A 14,353-nucleotide genomic window follows, 5' to 3' on the forward strand; every position below is an offset into this window, starting at 1 on the left:
TGCTCAGAGGCCCGTTCTGGCAGAGTTGCTGGCGCGAGGCTGCTCTGCCCTGGGCGAGCCTTGCCCAGACTTGCCTCGCTGCTAGGCTTCCTGCCCAGGAAGGAGCAGGCTGCGCGAGGCTGGGAGACGCCACTGGCGCCTTCCTGGCCTCAGCTCCGCTCCTGCCTTGCCTTTGCACCTAGGCCCCAGGCGTCCTTGGGGAGGGCTTAGTGGCCGGTGGCTTGCACAGTGCCAAGGGCTCCAGTAGGAAGAGCTCTGTGCGAGGGAAGGGAAGGGCCAGTGCAGGGCTCCTCCAGCGGTTGCTTGGCCGCCCAGGCTCAGCGCCGCACGGAGTGCACCAGGCTCCCAGGGCCCCTGGCTGAGGTCTGCAGCCCCGCACACCCGGAGGCTGACTCCCTGGGCGCCCAGAAGCTGCCTCACACACGTAGCTTCCCTAGCGCTCTCCTCCCCAGCAGAGACGTGTGCAGCTGGTTGGGGCCTGCCCCTGCGTGCCTGGGCTCCCGCGCACAGCCCCAGCTCAGGGCAAGCAGCCTCTGAGCCAAGACCTGCAGGAGGCGCAGAGCGCCCCCACCTGGAAGCCGAGTGAACAGCTGGCGGGGAGGCGAGCCTCCTCGAGGGAAGAAGAGGCAGCCCAGCCTCGTTTGGCTCAAGCCCTACTTGGCTGGAGCCGAGTGCGCCTCCAGGACGGCAGAGCTCCAGCTCTGCTCAGAGGCCCGTTCTGGCAGAGTTGCTGGCGCGAGGCTGCTCTGCCCTGGGCGAGCCTTGCCCAGACTTGCCTCAGTGCTAGGCTTCCTGCCCAGGAAGGAGCAGGCTGCGCGAGGCTGGGAGACGCCACTGGCGCCTTCCTGGCCTCAGCTCCGCCCTGCCTTGCCTTTGCACCTAGGCCCCAGGCGTCCTTGGGGAGGGCTTAGGGGCCGGTGGCTTGCACACTGCCAAGGGCTCCAGCAGGAAGAGCTCTGTGGGAGGGAAGGGAATGGCCAGTGCAGGGCTCCTCCAGCGGTTGCTTGGCCGCCCAGGCTCAGCGCCGCACGGAGTGCACCAGGCTCCCAGGGCCCCTGGCTGGGGTCTGCAGCCCCGCACACCCGGAGGCTGACTCCCTGGGCGCCCAGCAGCTGCCTCACACACGTGGCTTCCCTAGCGCTCTCCTCCACAGCAGAGACGTGTGCAGCTGGTTGGGGCCTGCCCCTGCGTGCCTGGGCTCCCGCGCACAGCCCCAGCTCAGGGCAAGCAGCCCCTGAGCCAAGACCTGCAGGAGGCGCAGAGCGCCCCCACCTGGAAGCCGAGTGAACAGCTGGCGGGGAGGCGAGCCTCCTCGAGGGAAGAAGAGGCAGCCCAGCCTCGTTTGGCTCAAGCCCTACTTGGCTGGAGCCGAGTGCGCCTCCAGGACGGCAGAGCTCCAGCTCTGCTCAGAGGCCCGTTCTGGCAGAGTTGCTGGCGCGAGGCTGCTCTGCCCTGGGCGAGCCTTGCCCAGACTTGCCTCGCTGCTAGGCTTCCTGCCCAGGAAGGAGCAGGCTGCGCGAGGCTGGGAGACGCCACTGGCGCCTTCCTGGCCTCAGCTCCGCTCCTGCCTTGCCTTTGCACCTAGGCCCCAGGCGTCCTTGGGGAGGGCTTAGTGGCCGGTGGCTTGCACAGTGCCAAGGGCTCCAGTAGGAAGAGCTCTGTGCGAGGGAAGGGAAGGGCCAGTGCAGGGCTCCTCCAGCGGTTGCTTGGCCGCCCAGGCTCAGCGCCGCACGGAGTGCACCAGGCTCCCAGGGCCCCTGGCTGAGGTCTGCAGCCCCGCACACCCGGAGGCTGACTCCCTGGGCGCCCAGAAGCTGCCTCACACACGTAGCTTCCCTAGCGCTCTCCTCCCCAGCAGAGACGTGTGCAGCTGGTTGGGGCCTGCCCCTGCGTGCCTGGGCTCCCGCGCACAGCCCCAGCTCAGGGCAAGCAGCCTCTGAGCCAAGACCTGCAGGAGGCGCAGAGCGCCCCCACCTGGAAGCCGAGTGAACAGCTGGCGGGGAGGCGAGCCTCCTCGAGGGAAGAAGAGGCAGCCCAGCCTCGTTTGGCTCAAGCCCTACTTGGCTGGAGCCGAGTGCGCCTCCAGGACGGCAGAGCTCCAGCTCTGCTCAGAGGCCCGTTCTGGCAGAGTTGCTGGCGCGAGGCTGCTCTGCCCTGGGCGAGCCTTGCCCAGACTTGCCTCACTGCTAGGCTTCCTGCCCAGGAAGGAGCAGGCTGCGCGAGGCTGGGAGACGCCACTGGCGCCTTCCTGGCCTCAGCTCCGCCCTGCCTTGCCTTTGCACCTAGGCCCCAGGCGTCCTTGGGGAGGGCTTAGGGGCCGGTGGCTTGCACACTGCCAAGGGCTCCAGCAGGAAGAGCTCTGTGCGAGGGAAGGGAAGGGCCAGTGCAGGGCTCCTCCAGCGGTTGCTTGGCCGCCCAGGCTCAGTGCCGCACGGAGTGCACCAGGCTCCCAGGGCCCCTGGCTGGGGTCTGCAGCCCCGCACACCCGGAGGCTGACTCCCTGGGCGCCCAGCAGCTGCCTCACACACGTAGCTACCCTAGCGCTCTCCTCCACAGCAGAGACGTGTGCAGCTGGTTGGGGCCTGCCCCGGCGTGCCTGGGCTCCCGCGCACAGCCCCAGCTCAGGGCAAGCAGCCCCTGAGCCAAGACCTGCAGGAGGCGCAGAGCGCCCCCACCTGGAAGCCGAGTGAACAGCTGGCGGGGAGGCGAGCCTCCTCGAATGAAGAACAGGCAGCCCAGCCTCGTTTGGCTCAAGCCCTACTTGGCTGGAGCCGAGTGCGCCTCCAGGACGGCAGAGCTCCAGCTCTGCTCAGAGGCCCGTTCTGGCAGAGTTGCTGGCGCGAGGCTGCTCTGCCCTGGGCGAGCCTTGCCCAGACTTGCCTCGCTGCTAGGCTTCCTGCCCAGGAAGGTGCAGGCTGCGCGAGGCTGGGAGATGCCACTGGCGCCTTCCTGGCCTCAGCTCCGCTCCTACCTTGCCTTTGCACCTAGGCCCCAGGCGTCCTTGGGAAGGGCTTAGGGGCCGGTGGCTTGCACACTGCCAAGGGCTCCAGCAGGAAGAGCTCTGTGCGAGGGAAGGGAAGGTCTAGTGCAGGGCTCCTCCAGCGGTTGCTTGGCCGCCCAGACTCAGCTCGGCACGGAGTGCACCAGGCTCCCAGGGCCCCTGGCTGGGGTCTGCAGCCCCGCACACCCGGAGGCTGACTCCCTGGGCCCCCAGCAGCTGCCTCACACACGTAGCTTCCCTAGCGCTCTCCTCCCCAGCAGAGAGATGTGCAGCTGGTTGCTGCCTGCCCCTGCGTGCCTGGGTTCCTGTGCACACCCCAGCTCAGGGCAAGCAGCCCCTGAGCCAAGACCTGCAGGAGGCGCAGAGCGCCCCCACCTGGAAGCCGAGTGAACAGCTGGCGGGGAGGCGAGCCTCCTCGAGGGAAGAAGAGGCAGCCCAGCCTCGTTTGGCTCAAGCCCTACTTGGCTGGAGCCGAGTGAGCCTCCAGGACGGCAGAGCTCCAGCTCTGCTCAGAGGCCCGATCTGGCAGAGTTGCTGGCGCGAGGCTGCTCTGCCCTGGGCGAGCCTTGCCCAGACTTGCCTCGCTGCTAGGCTTCCTGCCCAGGAAGGAGCAGGCTGCGCGAGGCTGGGAGACGCCACTGGCGCCTTCCTGGCCTCAGCTCCGCTCCTGCCTTGCCTTTGCACCTAGTCCCCAGGCGTCCTTGGGGAGGGCTTAGGGGCCGGTGGCTTGCACACTGCCAAGGGCTCCAGCAGGAAGAGCTCTGTGCGAGGGAAGGGAAGGGCTAGTGCAGGGCTCCTCCAGCGGTTGTTTGACCGCCCAGACTCAGCTCGGCACGGAGTGCACCAGGCTCCCAGGGCCCCTGGCTGGGGTTTGCAGCCCCGCACACCCGGAGGCTGACTCCCTGGGCGCCCAGAAGCTGCCTCACACACGTAGCTTCCCTAGCGCTCTCCTCCCCAGCAGAGACGTTTGCAGCTGGTTGGGGCCTGCCCCTGCGTGCCTGGGCTCCCGCGCACAGCCCCAGCCCAGGGCAAGCAGCCCCTGAGCCAAGACCTGCAGGAGGCGCAGAGCGCCCCCACCTGGAAGCCGAGTGAACAGCTCGAGGGGAGGCGAGCCTCCTCGAGGGAAGAAGAGGCAGCCCAGCCTCGTTTGGCTCAAGCCCTACTTGGCTGGAGCCGAGTGCGCCTCCAGGACGGCAGAGCTCCAGCTCTGCTCAGAGGCCCGTTCTGGCAGAGTTGCTGGCGCGAGGCTGCTCTGCCCTGGGCGAGCCTTGCCCAGACTTGCCTCGCTGCTAGGCTTCCTGCCCAGGAAGGAGCAGGCTGCGCGAGGCTGGGAGACGCCACTGGCGCCTTCCTGGCCTCAGCTCCGCTCCTGCCTTGCCTTTGCACTTGGCCCCAGGCGTCTTGGGGAGGGCTTAGGGGCCGGTGGCTTGCACAGTGCCAAGGGCTCCAGCAGGAAGAGCTCTGTGCGAGGGAAGGGAAGGGCCAGTGCAGGGCTTCTCCAGCGGTTGCTTGGCCGCCCAGACTCAGCGCCGCACGGAGTGCACCAGGCTCCCAGGGCCCCTGGCTGGGGTCTGCAGCCCCGCACACCCGGAGGCTGACTCCCTGGGCGCCCAGCAGCTGCCTCACACACGTAGCTTCCCTAGCGCTCTCCTCCCCAGCAGAGATGTGTGCAGCTGGTTGGGGCCTGCCCCTGCGTGCCTGGGCTCCCGCGCACAGCCCCAGCTCAGGGCAAGCAACCCCTGAGCCAAGACCTGCAGGAGGCGCAGAGCGCCCCCACCTGGAAGCCGAGTGAACAGCTGGCGGGGAGGCGAGCCTCCTCGAGGGAAGAAGAGGCAGCCCAGCCTCGTTTGGCTCAAGCCCTACTTGGCTGGAGCCGAGTGCGCCTCCAGGACGGCAGAGCTCCAGCTCTGCTCAGAGGCCCGTTCTGGCAGGGTTGCTGGCGCGAGGCTGCTCTGCCCTGGGCGAGCCTTGCCCAGACTTGCCTCGCTGCTAGGCTTCCTGCCCAGGAAGGAGCAGGCTGCGCGAGGCTGGGAGACGCCACTGGCGCCTTCCTGGCCTCAGCTCCGCTCCTGCCTTGCCTTTGCACCTAGGCCCCAGGCGTCCTTGGGGAGGGCTTAGTGGCCGGTGGCTTGCACAGTGCCAAGGGCTCCAGCAGGAAGAGCTCTGTGCGAGGGAAGGGAAGGGCCAGTGCAGGGCTCCTCCAGCGGTTGCTTGGCCGCCCAGGCTCAGCGCCGCTCGGAGTGCCCCAGGCTCCCAGGGCCCCTGGCTGGGGTCTGCAGCCCCGCACACCCGGAGGCTGACTCCCTGGGCGCCCAGAAGCTGCCTCACACACGTAGCTTCCCTAGCGCTCTCCTCCCCAGCAGAGACGTGTGCAGCTGGTTGGGGCCTGCCCCTGCGTGCCTGGGCTCCCGCGCACAGCCCCAGCTCAGGGCAAGCAGCCCCTGAGCCAAGACCTGCAGGAGGCGCAGAGCGCCCCCACCTGGAAGCCGAGTGAACAGCTGGCGGGGAGGCGAGCCTCCTCGAGGGAAGAAGAGGCAGCCCAGCCTCGTTTGGCTCAAGCCCTACTTGGCTGGAGCCGAGTGCGCCTCCAGGACGGCAGAGCTCCAGCTCTGCTCAGAGGCCCGATCTGGCAGAGTTGCTGGCGCGAGGCTGCTCTGCCCTGGGCGAGCCTTGCCCAGAGTTGCCTCGCTGCTAGGCTTCCTGCCCAGGAAGGAGCAGGCTGCGCGAGGCTGGGAGACGCCACTGGCGCCTTCCTGGCCTCAGCTCCGCTCCTGCCTTGCCTTTGCCCCTAGGCCCCAGGTTTCCTTGGGGAGGGCTTAGGGGCCGGTGGCTTGCACACTGCCAAGGGCTCCAGCAGGAAGAGCTCTGTGCGAGGGAAGGGAATGGCCAGTGCAGGGCTCCTCCAGCGGTTGCTTGGCCGCCCAGGCTCAGCGCCGCACGGAGTGCACCAGGCTCCCAGGGCCCCTGGCTGGGGTCTGCAGCCCCGCACACCCGGAGGCTGACTCCCTGGGCGCCCAGCAGCTGCCTCACACACGTGGCTTCCCTAGCGCTCTCCTCCACAGCAGAGACGTGTGCAGCTGGTTGGGGCCTGCCCCTGCGTGCCTGGGCTCCCGCGCACAGCCCCAGCTCAGGGCAAGCAGCCCCTGAGCCAAGACCTGCAGGAGGCGCAGAGCGCCCCCACCTGGAAGCCGAGTGAACAGCTGGCGGGGAGGCGAGCCTCCTCGAGGGAAGAAGAGGCAGCCCAGCCTCGTTTGGCTCAAGCCCTACTTGGCTGGAGCCGAGTGCGCCTCCAGGACGGCAGAGCTCCAGCTCTGCTCAGAGGCCCGTTCTGGCAGAGTTGCTGGCGCGAGGCTGCTCTGCCCTGGGCGAGCCTTGCCCAGACTTGCCTCGCTGCTAGGCTTCCTGCCCAGGAAGGAGCAGGCTGCGCGAGGCTGGGAGACGCCACTGGCGCCTTCCTGGCCTCAGCTCCGCTCCTGCCTTGCCTTTGCACCTAGGCCCCAGGCGTCCTTGGGGAGGGCTTAGTGGCCGGTGGCTTGCACAGTGCCAAGGGCTCCAGTAGGAAGAGCTCTGTGCGAGGGAAGGGAAGGGCCAGTGCAGGGCTCCTCCAGCGGTTGCTTGGCCGCCCAGGCTCAGCGCCGCACGGAGTGCACCAGGCTCCCAGGGCCCCTGGCTGAGGTCTGCAGCCCCGCACACCCGGAGGCTGACTCCCTGGGCGCCCAGAAGCTGCCTCACACACGTAGCTTCCCTAGCGCTCTCCTCCCCAGCAGAGACGTGTGCAGCTGGTTGGGGCCTGCCCCTGCGTGCCTGGGCTCCCGCGCACAGCCCCAGCTCAGGGCAAGCAGCCTCTGAGCCAAGACCTGCAGGAGGCGCAGAGCGCCCCCACCTGGAAGCCGAGTGAACAGCTGGCGGGGAGGCGAGCCTCCTCGAGGGAAGAAGAGGCAGCCCAGCCTCGTTTGGCTCAAGCCCTACTTGGCTGGAGCCGAGTGCGCCTCCAGGACGGCAGAGCTCCAGCTCTGCTCAGAGGCCTGTTCTGGCAGAGTTGCTGGCGCGAGGCTGCTCTGCCCTGGGCGAGCCTTGCCCAGACTTGCCTCACTGCTAGGCTTCCTGCCCAGGAAGGAGCAGGCTGCGCGAGGCTGGGAGACGCCACTGGCGCCTTCCTGGCCTCAGCTCCGCCCTGCCTTGCCTTTGCACCTAGGCCCCAGGCGTCCTTGGGGAGGGCTTAGGGGCCGGTGGCTTGCACACTGCCAAGGGCTCCAGCAGGAAGAGCTCTGTGCGAGGGAAGGGAATGGCCAGTGCAGGGCTCCTCCAGCGGTTGCTTGGCCGCCCAGGCTCAGCGCCGCACGGAGTGCACCAGGCTCCCAGGGCCCCTGGCTGGGGTCTGCAGCCCCGCACACCCGGAGGCTGACTCCCTGGGCGCCCAGCAGCTGCCTCACACACGTGGCTTCCCTAGCGCTCTCCTCCACAGCAGAGACGTGTGCAGCTGGTTGGGGCCTGCCCCTGCGTGCCTGGGCTCCCGCGCACAGCCCCAGCTCAGGGCAAGCAGCCCCTGAGCCAAGACCTGCAGGAGGCGCAGAGCGCCCCCACCTGGAAGCCGAGTGAACAGCTGGCGGGGAGGCGAGCCTCCTCGAGGGAAGAAGAGGCAGCCCAGCCTCGTTTGGCTCAAGCCCTACTTGGCTGGAGCCGAGTGCGCCTCCAGGACGGCAGAGCTCCAGCTCTGCTCAGAGGCCCGATCTGGCAGAGTTGCTGGCGCGAGGCTGCTCTGCCCTGGGCGAGCCTTGCCCAGACTTGCCTCGCTGCTAGGTTTCCTGCCCAGGAAGGAGCAGGCTGCGCGAGGCTGGGAGACGCCACTGGCGCCTTCCTGGCCTCAGCTCCGCTCCTGCCTTGCCTTTGCACCTAGTCCCCAGGCGTCCTTGGGGAGGGCTTAGGGGCCGGTGGCTTGCACACTGCCAAGGGCTCCAGCAGGAAGAGCTCTGTGCGAGGGAAGGGAAGGGCTAGTGCAGGGCTCCTCCAGCGGTTGCTTGACCGCCCAGACTCAGCTCGGCACGGAGTGCACCAGGCTCCCAGGGCCCCTGGCTGGGGTTTGCAGCCCCGCACACCCGGAGGCTGACTCCCTGGGCGCCCAGAAGCTGCCTCACACACGTAGCTTCCCTAGCGCTCTCCTCCCCAGCAGAGACGTTTGCAGCTGGTTGGGGCCTGCCCCTGCGTGCCTGGGCTCCCGCGCACAGCCCCAGCCCAGGGCAAGCAGCCCCTGAGCCACGACCTGCAGGAGGCGCAGAGCGCCCCCACCTGGAAGCCGAGTGAACAGCTCGAGGGGAGGCGAGCCTCCTCGAGGGAAGAAGAGGCAGCCCAGCCTCGTTTGGCTCAAGCCCTACTTGGCTGGAGCCGAGTGCGCCTCCAGGACGGCAGAGCTCCAGCTCTGCTCAGAGGCCCGTTCTGGCAGAGTTGCTGGCGCGAGGCTGCTCTGCCCTGGGCGAGCCTTGCCCAGACTTGCCTCGCTGCTAGGCTTCCTGCCCAGGAAGGAGCAGGCTGCGCGAGGCTGGGAGACGCCACTGGCGCCTTCCTGGCCTCAGCTCCGCTCCTGCCTTGCCTTTGCACTTGGCCCCAGGCGTCTTGGGGAGGGCTTAGGGGCCGGTGGCTTGCACAGTGCCAAGGGCTCCAGCAGGAAGAGCTCTGTGCGAGGGAAGGGAAGGGCCAGTGCAGGGCTTCTCCAGCGGTTGCTTGGCCGCCCAGGCTCAGCGCCGCACGGAGTGCACCAGGCTCCCAGGGCCCCTGGCTGGGGTCTGCAGCCCCGCACACCCGGAGGCTGACTCCCTGGGCGCCCAGCAGCTGCCTCACACACGTAGCTTCCCTAGCGCTCTCCTCCCCAGCAGAGACGTGTGCAGCTGGTTGGGGCCTGCCCCTGCGTGCCTGGGCTCCCGCGCACAGCCCCAGCTCAGGGCAAGCAACCCCTGAGCCAAGACCTGCAGGAGGCGCAGAGCGCCCCCACCTGGAAGCCGAGTGAACAGCTGGCGGGGAGGCGAGCCTCCTCGAGGGAAGAAGAGGCAGCCCAGCCTCGTTTGGCTCAAGCCCTACTTGGCTGGAGCCGAGTGCGCCTCCAGGACGGCAGAGCTCCAGCTCTGCTCAGAGGCCCGTTCTGGCAGGGTTGCTGGCGCGAGGCTGCTCTGCCCTGGGCGAGCCTTGCCCAGAGTTGCCTCGCTGCTAGGCTTCCTGCCCAGGAAGGAAAAGGCTGCGCGAGGCTGGGAGACGCCACTGGCGCCTTCCTGGCCTCAGCTCCGCTCCTGCCTTGCCTTTGCACCTAGGCCCCAGGCGTCCTTGGGGAGGGCTTAGTGGCCGGTGGCTTACACAGTGCCAAGGGCTCCAGCAGGAAGAGCTCTGTGCGAGGGAAGGGAAGGGCCAGTGCAGGGCTCCTCCAGCGGTTGCTTGGCCGCCCAGGCGCAGCGCCGCTCGGAGTGCCCCAGGCTCCCGGGCCCCTGGCTGGGGCCTGCAGCCCCGCACACCCGGAAGCTGACTCCCTGGGCGCCCAGAAGCTACCTCACACACGTAGCTTCCCTAGCGCTCTCCTCCCCAGCAGAGACGTGTGCAGCTGGCTGGGGCCTGCCCCTGCGTGCCTGGGCTCCCGCGCACAGCCCCAGCTCAGGGCAAGCAGCCCCTGAGCCAAGACCTGCAGGAGGCGCAGAGCGCCCCCACCTGGAAGCCGAGTGAACAGCTCGAGGGGAGGCGAGCCTCCTCGAGGGAAGAAGAGGCAGCCCAGCCTCGTTTGGATCAAGCCCTACTTGGCTGGAGTCGAGTGCGCCTCCAGGACGGCAGAGCTCCAGCTCTGCTCAGAGGCCCGTTCTGGCAGAGTTGCTGGCGCGAGGCTGCTCTGCCCTGGGCGAGCCTTGCCCAGACTTGCCTCGCTGCTAGGCTTCCTGCCCAGGAAGGAGCAGGCTGCGCGAGGCTGGGAGACGCCACTGGCGCCTTCCTGGCCTCAGCTCCGCTCCTGCCTTGCCTTTGCACCTAGGCCCCAGGCGTCCTTGGGGAGGGCTTAGTGGCCGGTGGCTTGCACAGTGCCAAGGGCTCCAGCAGGAAGAGCTCTGTGCGAGGGAAGGGAAGGGCCAGTGCAGGGCTCCTCCAGCGGTTGCTTGGCCGCCCAGGCTCAGCGCCGCACGGAGTGCACCAGGCTCCCAGGGCCCCTGGCTGGGGTCTGCAGCCCCGCACACCCGGAGGCTGACTCCCTGGGCGCCCAGAAGCTGCCTCACACACGTAGCTTCCCTAGCGATCTCCTCCCCAGCAGAGACGGGTGCAGCTGGTTGGGGCCTGCCCCTGCGTGCCTGGGCTCCCGCGCACAGCCCCAGCTCAGGGCAAGCAGCCCCTGAGCCAAGACCTGCAGGAGGCGCAGAGCGCCCCCACCTGGAAGCCGAGTGAACAGCTGGCGGGGAGGCGAGCCTCCTCGAGGGAAGAAGAGGCAGCCCAGCCTCGTTTGGCTCAAGCCCTACTTGGCTGGAGCCGAGTGCGCCTCCAGGACGGCAGAGCTCCAGCTCTGCTCAGAGGCCCGTTCTGGCAGAGTTGCTGGAGCGAGGCTGGTCTGCCCTGGGCGAGCCTTGCCCAGACTTGCCTCGCTGCTAGGCTTCCTGCCCAGGAAGGAGCAGGCTGCGCGAGGCTGGGAGACGCCACTGGCGCCTTCCTGGCCTCAGCTCCGCTCCTGCCTTGCCTTTGAACTTGGCCCCAGGCGTCTTGGGGAGGGCTTAGGGGCCGGTGGCTTGCACAGTGCCAAGGGCTCCAGCAGGAAGAGCTCTGTGCGAGGGAAGGGAAGGGCCAGTGCAGGGCTTCTCCAGCGGTTGCTTGGCCGCCCAGGCTCAGCGCCGCACGGAGTGCACCAGGCTCCCAGGGCCCCTGTCTGGGGTCTGCAGCCCCGCACACCCGGAGGCTGACTCCCTGGGCGCCCAGTAGCTGCCTCACACACGTAGCTTCCCTAGCGCTCTCCTCCCCAGCAGAGACGTGTGCAGCTGGTTGGGGCCTGCCCCTGCGTGCCTGGGCTCCCGCCCACAGCCCCAGCTCAGGGCAAGCAGCCCCTGAGCCAAGACCTGCAGGAGGCGCAGAGCGCCCCACCTGGAAGCCGAGTGAACAGCTGGCGGGGAGGCGAGCCTCCTCGAGGGAAGAAGAGGCAGCCCAGCCTCGTTTGGCTCAAGCCCTACTTGGCTGGAGCCGAGTGCGCCTCCAGGACGGCAGAGCTCCAACTCTGCTCAGAGGCCCGTTCTGGCAGAGTTGCTGGCGCGAGGCTGCTCTGCCCTGGGCGAGCCTTGCCCAGACTTGCCTCGCTGCTAGGCTTCCTGCCCAGGAAGGAGCAGGCTGCGCGAGGCTGGGAGACGCCACTGGCGCCTTCCTGGCCTCAGCTCCGCTCCTGCCTTGCCTTTGCACCTAGGCCCCAGGCGTCCTTGGGGAGGGCTTAGGGGCCGGTGGCTTGCACACTGCCAAGGGCTCCAGCAGGAAGAGCTCTGTGCGAGGGAAGGGAAGGGCCAGTGCAGGGCTCCTCCAGCGGTTGCTTGGCCGCCCAGGCTCAGTGCCGCACGGAGTGCACCAGGCTCCCAGGGCCCCTGGCTGGGGTCTGCAGCCCCGCACACCCGGAGGCTGACTCCCTGGGCGCCCAGCAGCTGCCTCACACACGTAGCTTCCCTAGCGCTCTCCTCCCCAGCAGAGACGTGTGCAGCTGGTTGGGGCCTGCCCCTGCGTGCCTGGGCTCCCGCGCACAGCCCCAGCTCAGGGCAAGCAGCCCCTGAGCCAAGACCTGCAGGAGGCGCAGAGCGCCCCCACCTGGAAGCCGAGTGAACAGCTGGCGGGGAGGCGAGCCTCCTCGAGGGAAGAAGAGGCAGCCCAGCCTCGTTTGGCTCAAGCCCTACTTGGCTGGAGCCGAGTGCGCCTCCAGGACGGCAGAGCTCCAGCTCTGCTCAGAGGCCCGTTCTGGCAGAGTTGCTGGCGCGAGGCTGGTCTGCCCTGGGCGAGCCTTGCCCAGACTTGCCTCGCTGCTAGGCTTCCTGCCCAGGAAGGAGCCGGCTGCGCGAGGCTGGGAGACGCCACTGGCGCCTTCCTGGCCTCAGCTCCGCTCCTGCCTTGCCTTTGCACCTAGGCCCCAGGCGTCCTTGGGGAGGGCTTAGTGGCCGGTGGCTTGCACAGTGCCAAGGGCTCCAGCAGGAAGAGCTCTGTGCGCGGGAAGGGAAGGGCCAGTGCAGGGCTCCTCCAGCGGTTGCTTGGCCGCCCAGGCTCAGCGCCGCTCGGAGTGCCCCAGGCTCCCAGGGCCCCTGGCTGGGGTCTGCAGCCCCGCACACCCGGAGGCTGACTCCCTGGGCGCCCAGAAGCTGCCTCACACACGTAGATTCCCTAGCGCTCTCCTCCCCAGCAGAGACGTGTGCAGCTGGCTGGGGCCTGCCCCTGCGTACCTGGGCTCCCGCGCACAGCCCCAGCTCAGGGCAAGCAGCCCCTGAGCCAAGACCTGCAGGAGGCGCAGAGCGCCCCCACCTGGAAGCCGAGTGAACAGCTGGCGGGGAGGCGAGCCTCCTCGAGGGAAGAAGAGGCAGCCCAGGACGGCAGAGCTCCAGCTCTGCTCAGAGGCCCGTTCTGTCAGAGTTGCTGGCGCGAGACTGCTCTGCCCTGGGCGAGCCTTGCCCAGACTTGCCTCGCTGCTAGGCTTCCTGCCCAGGAAGGAGCAGGCTGCGCGAGGCTGGGAGACGCCACTGGCGCCTTCCTGGCCTCAGCTCCGCTCCTGCCTTGCCTTTGCACCTAGGCCCCAGGCGTCCTTGGGGAGGGCCTAGGGGCCGGTGGCTTGCACACTGCCAAGGGCTCCAGCAGGAAGAGCTCTGTGCGAGGGAAGGGAAGGGCTAGTGCAGGGCTCCTCCAGCGGTTGCTTGACCGCCCAGACTCAGCGCCGCACGGAGTGCACCAGGCTCCCAGGGCCCCTGGCTGGGGTTTGCAGCCCCGCACACCCGGAGGCTGACTCCCTGGGCGCCCAGAAGCTGCCTCACACACGTAGCTTCCCTAGCGCTCTCCTCCCCAGCAGAGACGTGTGCAGCTGGTTGGGGCCTGCCCCTGCGTGCCTGGGCTCCCGCGCACAGCCCCAGCTCAGGGCAAGCAGCCCCTGAGCCAAGACCTGCAGGAGGCGCAGAGCGCCCCCACCTGGAAGCCGAGTGAACAGCTGGCGGGGAGGCGAGCCTCCTCGAGGGAAGAAGAGGCAGCCCAGCCTCGTTTGGCTCAAGCCCTACTTGGCTGGAGCCGAGTGCGCCTCCAGGACGGCAGAGCTCCAGCTCTGCTCAGAGGCCCGTTCTGGCAGAGTTGCTGGCGCGAGGCTGCTCTGCCCTGGGCGAGCCTTGCCCAGACTTGCCTCGCTGCTAGGCTTCCTGCTCAGGAAGGAGCAGGCTGCGCGAGGCTGGGAGACGCCACTGGCGCCTTCCTGGCCTCAGCTCCGCTCCTGCCTTGCCTTTGCACCTAGGCCCCAGGCGTCCTTGGGGAGGGCTTAGTGGCCGGTGGCTTGCACAGTGCCAAGGGCTCCAGCAGGAAGAGCTCTGTGCGAGGGAAGGGAAGGGCCAGTGCAGGGCTCCTCCAGCGGTTGCTTGGCCGCCCAGGCTCAGCGCCGCACGGAGTGCACCAGGCTCCCAGGGCCCCTGGCTGAGGTCTGCAGCCCCGCACACCCGGAGGCTGACTCCCTGGGCGCCCAGAAGCTGCCTCACACACGTAGCTTCCCTAGCGCTCTCCTCCCCAGCAGAGACGTGTGCAGCTGGTTGGGGCCTGCCCCTGCGTGCCTGGGCTCCCGCGCACAGCCCCAGCTCAGGGCAAGCAGCCTCTGAGCCAAGACCTGCAGGAGGCGCAGAGCGCCCCCACCTGGAAGCCGAGTGAACAGCTGGCGGGGAGGCGAGCCTCCTCGAGGGAAGAAGAGGCAGCCCAGCCTCGTTTGGCTCAAGCCCTACTTGGCTGGAGCCGAGTGCGCCTCCAGGACGGCAGAGCTCCAGCTCTGCTCAGAGGCCCGTTCTGGCAGAGTTGCTGGCGCGAGGCTGCTCTGCCCTGGGCGAGCCTTGCCCAGACTTGCCTCACTGCTAGGCTTCCTGCCCAGGAAGGAGCAGGCTGCGCGAGGCTGGGAGACGCCACTGGCGCCTTCCTGGCCTCAGCTCCGCCCTGCCTTGCCTTTGCACCTAGGCCCCAGGCGTCCTTGGGGAGGGCTTAGGGGCCGGTGGCTTGCACACTGCCAAGGGCTCCAGCAGGAAGAGCTCTGTGCGAGGGAAGGGAAGGGCCAGTGCAGGGCTCCTCCAGCGGTTGCTTGGCCTCCCAGGCTCAGTGCCGCACGGAGTGCACCAGGCTCCCAGGGCCCCTGGCTGGAGTCTGCAGCCC

The sequence above is a fragment of the Ovis canadensis genome, chromosome 24 (genome assembly GCF_042477335.2).
Source record: "Ovis canadensis isolate MfBH-ARS-UI-01 breed Bighorn chromosome 24, ARS-UI_OviCan_v2, whole genome shotgun sequence".
Taxonomy (NCBI): Eukaryota; Metazoa; Chordata; class Mammalia; order Artiodactyla; family Bovidae; genus Ovis; species Ovis canadensis.